The sequence below is a fragment of the Pezoporus flaviventris genome, unplaced genomic scaffold, assembly GCF_033815535.1.
Source record: "Pezoporus flaviventris isolate CSIRO_AGI_PZ_B2104156 unplaced genomic scaffold, CSIRO_AGI_Pfla_v1 ptg000007l, whole genome shotgun sequence".
Lineage (NCBI taxonomy): Eukaryota > Metazoa > Chordata > Aves > Psittaciformes > Psittacidae > Pezoporus > Pezoporus flaviventris.
This window is the reverse complement of record NW_026892555.1, coordinates 62,303,896-62,312,592: the sequence shown is the minus strand read 5'-3', so window position 1 is coordinate 62,312,592 and position 8,697 is coordinate 62,303,896.

Here is an 8,697-nt window from a genome sequence, read left to right as displayed (position 1 = left end):
GAAAAAAAGAGCTCTCTACAACAAGCTCAGATGAAAAGGTCTTAACCTCAATGGACACAGTTGTAGCAGTAACATTTTCTAGGTACACTTCTGCAGTTTCAGAGCTGTAGTTGCGCTACACTTTCTGTGGAAAACCAACCAAACAAAAACTCACAAACAACCCACAACAACCACAAAAAAAAAACCAAACAACAACAAAACTGGTAGTAACATTTGTGTAAATAATGTCTGACAACTTTTAAATGTAGGTAACAACTGATCACTCCCATGGAGTCTTAAATCAAAGCTCTGGCAGGCACCTGTGGTAGAAAATGGTATTTTCTCCCTTTAAGCAAGAAGGTCTATGTAAGGCGTATGGCATAACTCCTGAGGATATGCCATTAGAAACTAATTAAACCCTCCACTAAGTATGAGAAGGAAAAAAAGAAGAAGTGAACAGGGATGAAAAAGTAAAATTCATCTTTTCTGATGCACAAGCAAAACATCCACAGGAGAATTTCAGGAAATCAAGTTTGTATGCTCTATAATAAATCGCTTTGGCGTTGCCTTTTTGTTCAAAATTACACAACAAGATCCAAAAAGTTGGAATAGTGAACTCAAAAAGAGATTATGACAGCTCAATGAAGACTAACCCTGGCTTAGCACAAGTATTTAATGCACAGAGAAATATTTCGGGTAGGGGTGAGAATCAAAACCACAGCAGTGAAAAGAAAAATGGACACCAGGGAGTAAATTGTCCCACTTCTTTAGCTCCACATAAGCTGGATTGGATGATATCAAGCAGATGTCTAAAGCCAGGCATTTATGAACATACGGCTCAGCAGCATGGGGAAAAGAAAACCTAAGTATTGACCACTCACAAACATCATGAACTGGTATTTCTCACTTAATGTGTCATTTTGATTATTTTTTCTGATATTATCTTACCCGATTGCCTTATAGGTTTTACTATTTCTTAGTATGCTTTTGCCAGTAGAAAAATCAAGAATTATTTTAGCATGGATCAATTCATCAAATGAGATTTAAGTCAATTTGTAACCTCTTCATTCTGAAGAACAAAAACTTGCATCTATTTGATATACCTCTTTTTATTCTGCAGAAACGAAAGCACGTAATTGCAGTATTACATACCAATCCCTTGGAATCAACTACATTTTCTTCATATAGCATCACATTAAGGAAGAGAATACCCTTCCTGTGACATTCTCCTTTCCTTGTCTCAAAGTGAAATGTTGTGTCACAACTTGTAAAACTGTGCTAATTATAAAGGCTCAGATTAACTGAACTGGCATTACATTTGTGGGAAGTAAACCTGTATTTTCCTGCAACAGACAGTGCAACACTGAATGAATACTCTTCCTAAGGAGATAATTTAAAAGTAAACCAACCTTTCTTCTTTACCGAGTTGGAAAGGGTGTTAAAAGGGCTATTAGCTGTCTGCTAACGGAGTAACTTCAATGCATCTTCAAAAAAATAACAGAAGATTCTTTTTCTGTAATATATTAAGATCTAACAAATACATTAAAAAAGCTTAAACAAAACAGTATGTTCACCTCCATTATGTGCAAGTTTGTGTTCCGGCATATTTCACACATTAAAAAATTAAACCCTACCTCCCTTCCCCTTTCCAAAACCAATCAAACACAGAATTAAATGCAGTCTCTTCCCTGAAAGCCGAGATGGAGATTCTTGAATTTGTTCATCTGTTTCCAGTTGCACTCCTGTTGCTTCTTAATCTTTTCCTCTAGTTCCTACTAGCACATTGACTAGTGTCTGAATATTTAGTTCTAGAAAGGGGAGATAAAAATGTTTAAAATTACTTCTGTTTCATGTTACTTCACATAATACAGCAGAGAGTATGTTAAAATGAAAGGTTTACTATTAACAGGCTACCAGTTAGCTACTAGTTAAGCAACTCATTTTAGTACCATCAGGATAGCTTGCATTTGTCCAAACTTAAACCTGACAGCGATACAGTAGCACATGCCCACTTCCCTTTAAATCTCACAATCTATTTTCAAAGGAGAACCTTTTATTTTTAATAGTATATCACGATTTTTAACATTAAGGAATAACTCTACAATAATCAGAAAAAAATAATTTGACATATTACAAACTGGCTCTTTGATAACATTTCTCTTTTGTTATCCCAATGGGTTTGATCCATCTGGAGTGTCTTCACCTATTACAACACCAGACAAGTTTGGTTCTGCATGCATTCTAGTATTTTTTTTCCTTATGCCAATATCTTCCCTCCCCACAGCTGCCACCGCAACAGCATAAACTCTAACCATGCTATAAGACACTAGCTAGCAAGGTGACCTAGGACAAACCTTTCGATACAGGAAATTTTTGTGGTATCAAAATTTCCTGCCACTCACAGCTCTATGTAGTTGTCAAGAGGCAAAGTCTCCTCAGAGAGGCTGTTAATGCTGTTCTCTCTTCAGCTGATACACATGCTCAGCAAAAGGAACTTTTCCTCTGAATGGAGCACACCATCTCTGCAAATGCTATCTCTGGCTTATGTTAAAGCAACTATGTTGATGTAACTCATTTTACATGAGAACTAATCACAGTCTTTCTTTGAAGTGTTGTGTAATATGGAGCTGACTGCTCAAGCACCCTGATCGCTGTAGGTATATCCTTTTCTTGTAGTCTATTCAGAAAGTTGGGAGTAAGACCAACAGCATCTTCATCAAACATCTTACCTGAGCTTCTGAATTGCTGGTAACCTCTGTATGAATCACTGCCAGAAATGAGTACTGATGTGAACTCAAATCACTCCTGTAGCCTGACTTCTGATGCCTGAATCCTTGACACCTAGGTTTCTGGTTCCAGCTAGATTCCTTGTTCCAGCTAGAGCTCCGGTTCCACCTAGAGCCCTCATTCCATTCACTCCACCAAGAGTCCTGGTGCCACCTGGAGCCACCTCTTCCTGAAACAGCAGAATTTATAGATGAAGTACAAGACTCATCATTCTTGTAAGAGGCATAGCTTTGTGAAGTATAGTTTGTGGAATATCTTCCTGATGAAGGGTATGAGGCAGAAGAACTGGGATAGGGAAATTCTTGCTCATTTATACCCCTTGCTTTTGAGCACAGCTGTTGATTACTCCATTTTGTACATCGCCAACCACATGAGATTCTGTTGCCATGGTGCTTACTTCCTAGCACGTTGTTGGACATACAGTCTACCGAGCACTCACTCACTAGGCCTCTCATAGGAAGGGGCCCCACCAACTCCCAAATCACTGCCTGAAGCTGATCGCCTGAACCGTCTCAGCCATTCACTGATACCACTGGCAGAACTTCTAGTTTGAAGACCAAAAGAGTCCCTGAGTACAGTAGATCTTAGTCCATAGGAAGATGATTCATTATTTGCTTGGTAACTGTAGGAGTTGGCAGGAGCAAAAGCAGCATCTGCAGAACGTTCTTCATACTGAGACAAAACCACTTGATTCCAGTTAGAATTTCCTGAATAAATAAATAAAGGGCACTAAAAGTTAGCAAAATATTAAAGCATCAACTAAAAACAACTACTTTGATGTTTTCTGTCTTACCTGAGTCCAGCATCTTTTCACCCCAAAATCCCTATGTTAAATAAGTTAGGAAAGGTTACTGCTTGGATTTCCAGTAACATTTACTGCTGTAATACTATGCAGCGAGACACAAGTGTTCAAGTTAGACAGTCAAGGTTGAAGTCATTAAAGCTTCAGAAAATGATATCCTGAATAGAGATGCACAGAACTCTGGTAAAGCAGCACTATGCCTGCCCGCAACAGTTAATTTTTGTGATCTGTGAAACAGGTTTGCTGTCTGTTTAAGAATAGATCCAAACTAGTAGAACAAAATATCTAAATTACCTTTGGATTTTCTATATGGCTCATAGTGGTTTGGGATGCTTTTCCTTCCTGGAAATTCATCTTGAGATACTGACATCAATGGCCTCAGATTGTCAGTATCATTAACCTAGATAAAGCAAAAGGTAAGAATATTTGGTTTTAAACTCATACCTTGAGCATTCTAAAACAAATAGCAAGCTCACCACAAAAAGTTAGTGAAGTACAATTCTAGGTCACAGCAAACCAGATGAAGGATGTGTTGTTCTGGTGTTCACAATTACCACATTAAAACACAGTTTTCAAAAATATATTTGGAAGAGGTATGTGTCTGCAGAATAGAATGAGGTGTCTGAGGAAGATGCCACCTGTTTCAAACGTCCTTATTGCCCCATAGCCCTCAATATCACCTGGCTAAAGTATAAAGCTGGTACATATGCAAATCCTGGCTCTAGCTGGGAGATGCAGGATGGAGGGCACAGCTACTGCCTGAGATTAAGCTATGGCAAGAGTTTTTTTAACTAGATCATGAGAACTGTATTATATTCAATTGCATGACATCTTTGAAAGGGTAGCTATCAGAAAGGTTGCACAAGGCATTTGCACAAGGACACTTACCATAGCTTCTCTGACACAGAATATTATTAATCCCTAATAAACCAGTCTGAAATATCTTTCAGAAAGACACATGCTGAATCTTGTGAACAAGTAGCTCCAGAGGTGACAAGTTATTTTTGTACAGATTCTGGTCCTTCTTCAGACCCTTTTTCTATAGGCATTTAATTTTTATGCAAAGAAACTATGGAAGCTTGTAAGGGCCAACAGAAAGATGGGAACATCTTGCCCACCTCAGTATTAGCATATTAAAGTTCTCAACTGAGAGCAGAGCTACAAGTCACCAGAACACAGACTTAGCCATGTGCCCACAAAAGAAAGAAGTGACGCATTTGGGTAGCATTTAAGGCCTGATTAATCTTGGAAGAAAAGCTATCAAGCAAGGTACTAACTAAAAAAGAAGTATCAAAACCAGATATTGTGAAGCAAAATGGTGCCCAAAACAGGGGGAGATCACATGCAAAAGAAAACCAAAATAAATGAAAGATGATGAAAAACTAACAGAAATGTGCCATACAATTAATGTATTTGGTATACAGAAACTGTAACAAAAATCGTAATATATTTCAGTGGGGGTTTCTGACCTATGCCTGAACTCTTACAGTTTGCTAGGGTCTTAACACAATGAGTTCATCTACTCCTTTCTCCTTAATGGTAAAACATCTCCACGCAAGATTAAGTTACTTACTCCTGCTTTCTTTTCACAAAAGGCCTTCAAAGCTTCTGTGAGTTCCTGTGTAATATGAACAACAAGTATTGCTTCTGAACTTGAGGTGATGCGAAAAGTCTCCTGTTGAAAAACACAGAATTGGTCACTAGAATGCTGAAGGGTAACTTACACAAATACATAAAAATTGTACTTTGATTTTGGTATAACCAAATTTATACAAGTAATTGATATTTAAGACATATATAATATACATATACACACTTAAAAAAAACTGTGAACATAATTACGGCCTGATAAAAGGAAAAACATAAGCCTGGAAGTCTGTGTCACACGCCTACTGTCAATCACAAACATTTCACTGCAGATGGAGAAGGGCACAAGTCATAAATTTACATGGTCTGTGTAGAAAAATGAATAAAAAGTAAGCTTCAGCACCACCAAATCCCTTTGATTCCCCCATTTTAGTAACAAAAATATGAAAGTTTCCATTATTATTTTCCCATGTGTAGTTTTGGGAATAAGAGATGCCAAAAAATATTGAGATAATTCTATGAAGTGCAGAACAATCACCAACATCTGTTTTTGAGACTGATTAGTAAGTAAATGAAGTTATAAACAGTAACAGTAAGTAAAAAGAATACAGGCAGCCTGCTGTAAGGAATAACTGATCAATTCACTGTTTACCAAGCCTTTTTGGTAGTTTACTGATTATGCCCAGACTTGCTTTTCTTTACCTCTTCCTAAAGTCACTAGTAATGAAGCTTAAAATAATTGAAGCACACATCTCAAATTTTCTACTTGTGATTTCAGTGTATAAACATAAATCAGACTCCAATGAAGTTTTGTAATTGCCTTAGGTACAGAACATGACTTTCATGGGGTAAAATGGTGACTATAAATGGCCAGATATTTTCACAACATAAACCTAAAAGACAAACAGAGGTTTGCTATGCCACTGCTAACAACAAGGGAACTGATAAAACTTCTCCACTCCAACAGCAGCAGCTCTAGCATCACCCAGTTTCACTTGGCTGTCTGGTTCTGCAGCAACAGCACTACCCACAGCACCACAGGCAGACAGACCAGATTGGCTCCTCTCATTCAGTGTTAACACTCCCATTAGATACGGGCAGCCAACAGCACTTGAGCAATAGTGCTGCTAACACTGCTCAGCCGGGTGGCTCCTCAGCAATGGTAGAAAAAATCCAGAGAACAGGTAGAGAACTCACACTTAATCCAACAAGTTGTTCTGAGCTGACATTACGTTACAGCTGCACTAGCTTCTCAAAGAGCAAAGCCCATTAAAACAGAACTTAAGAAATTAATGTTGTGGTCAAATGAGTTTAACCAGTAAATCAGAGGCTCCTTCACAATATTCATTGCATCATACTGGTGAAACTGCATGACTCCTATCACAATTATTTTACATACTTACCAAGAACTTGAGAGCTTTCTGTTTCCAAACAGGATCATTCTGCGGGATTGTAGAATAGGGAAATAAAATTAAAAGACTGAATAAATACTACAGTATTTGTTTGATCATTTTGAACAAAACAAGACTTTTTAATCTTTCATCCAATTAAAAAAGTCAACACAAAAAAAAGATAGTAATTTTAGGTCACAGACATAAGCAGATCACATTAGAGCCCCAAAAGCAATTGGGTAGTAGCTATTACAAAAGTGTAACTGCATTACTTTTAATACCAGGAAGAACACATTTCATACCTAAGCTACCAGATACTATCTTGTATACTATACAAGACACTATACCATTATAAACACTATACTATTACTATACTACAATAATAACTACAAGAGCTATCTTTCCCAGGCCTTTCTCCCTCAGGTCAAACCTCGTGTTTAGGCAAGTGCCCGGCTGCTTCTAGCATAGCACCTGACCAGCCTGAGGACTAAAGAGCAAGACATCACCAAAACAGACATCACCACATTTGACAGTGGGGAGAGGCAGCACACAGCAGGACAAGGAATCAAAGGGTTAAAACTTAAACAGGGCAAGTTTAGATTGGATATAAGGAAGAAGTTCTTTACTGTAAGAGTGGTGAGGCACTGGAATGGGTTGCCAAGGGAAGCTGTGAATGCTCCAACCCTGGCGGTGTCCAAGGCCAGATTGCACAGAGCCTTGGGTGGCATGGTTTAATGTGAGGTGTCCCTGCCCATGGCAGGGGGTTGGAACTAGATGATCTTAAGGTCCTTTCCACCCTAACTATTCTATGATTCTACGATTCTAAAATACGACAGATTACAAAATCACCTCTGCCACTAAGGTGAAAATAAGGCAGTTTTCAGTGTTCATGCCCAGTGCTATTCAGGATGGATACTTGAGAAATCATTTTGAGTTTCCCCTTTGAGTTAGAAAGGATTGTAAAAATACACCTACAGATTTAAACCAAACCTTCGGTACAGATAGAATACCTTTGATCTGATGAGGAGCAAAACAAAGAAGCAGAGGCTGCAGAGCACAGGCTGGGAGGCCTGGTATGCATACACTGGGTCCAACATAGCGACTTTGAACAGGAATTATGAGAGCTAAGGTGGACGTACAGTATTCCCTCCCCCCTTGCTGTGATGAACACAAAACTCTGGTCATTAAGTCAATTGTTTTGCTTCTTTAATTAGATTAATAAAAAGAAGCCAAAGAGTAAAATTTCTTCAGAAAAATGAAAAGGAAGCATAGGGAAACTGCTACAATGTAAAAGACATCCATATAATTACTATCTGTACATACCTCACGCTTATAATCATCTTCCCACCTTAAAAAGAAAGAAATGACAATATTAAGATACATTCTAAAGATTTCTAAGAAGTTAGGTTTACCTATAGTATCTAAATAATTCAATTTCCAAATTTACATCACTTACCAATACAGGCTACCTTTCCTCTGTGGCATATTTAAAATACTATTTCATAAAGTTCCTTATTCCAACTGACTCAAAGAATTCAGTAATACTGACCAACTTCTTTACAGATCAGCTAAAGGACATGAGTAAAAAAGGTGGTTTTTTTACTTCCTATATGAGCCCTTCATACCACTTACTCAGCCAACGTTATTCCAACTAAACAGGTAACAGCCTGAAATTTGAATTGCAATTACTTGTGTATGAGTACATCATGTGTAATCAGTGCAATATTTCAAAAGCCACAGCTACCATTTCCTCAGGCACAAAGGAACAACTTACACAAGAGGAGTAAGTAGAGTGAAAAGACAATACAAAATCTTCTCCTCGTATGTGACAATGCTTGTTACAGAAAACGGATTTAATAAGAGAGTTCAAAACCCCCAAAAATCTCTTCCGATTCTCCTGTAGGACAGTATTCTCACCTTGCTTTCTTCTTTGATGGGGCTAGAAAATAAATCAGAATTATTAGCAACATCATAGGGTTTCCAACATATTACTGTTCTATTACAGGTTGAACGTTTTAGATGAGCCAAACCTTTTGAGTTCAACTACTAATTCAAATTAGGCCAAATATCAATTATATCAAATCAATTATATTCAAGTAATTCATAGACTTATGTGGGGTACTTGGTCTTGCACAACCTTCAATCTAGGAA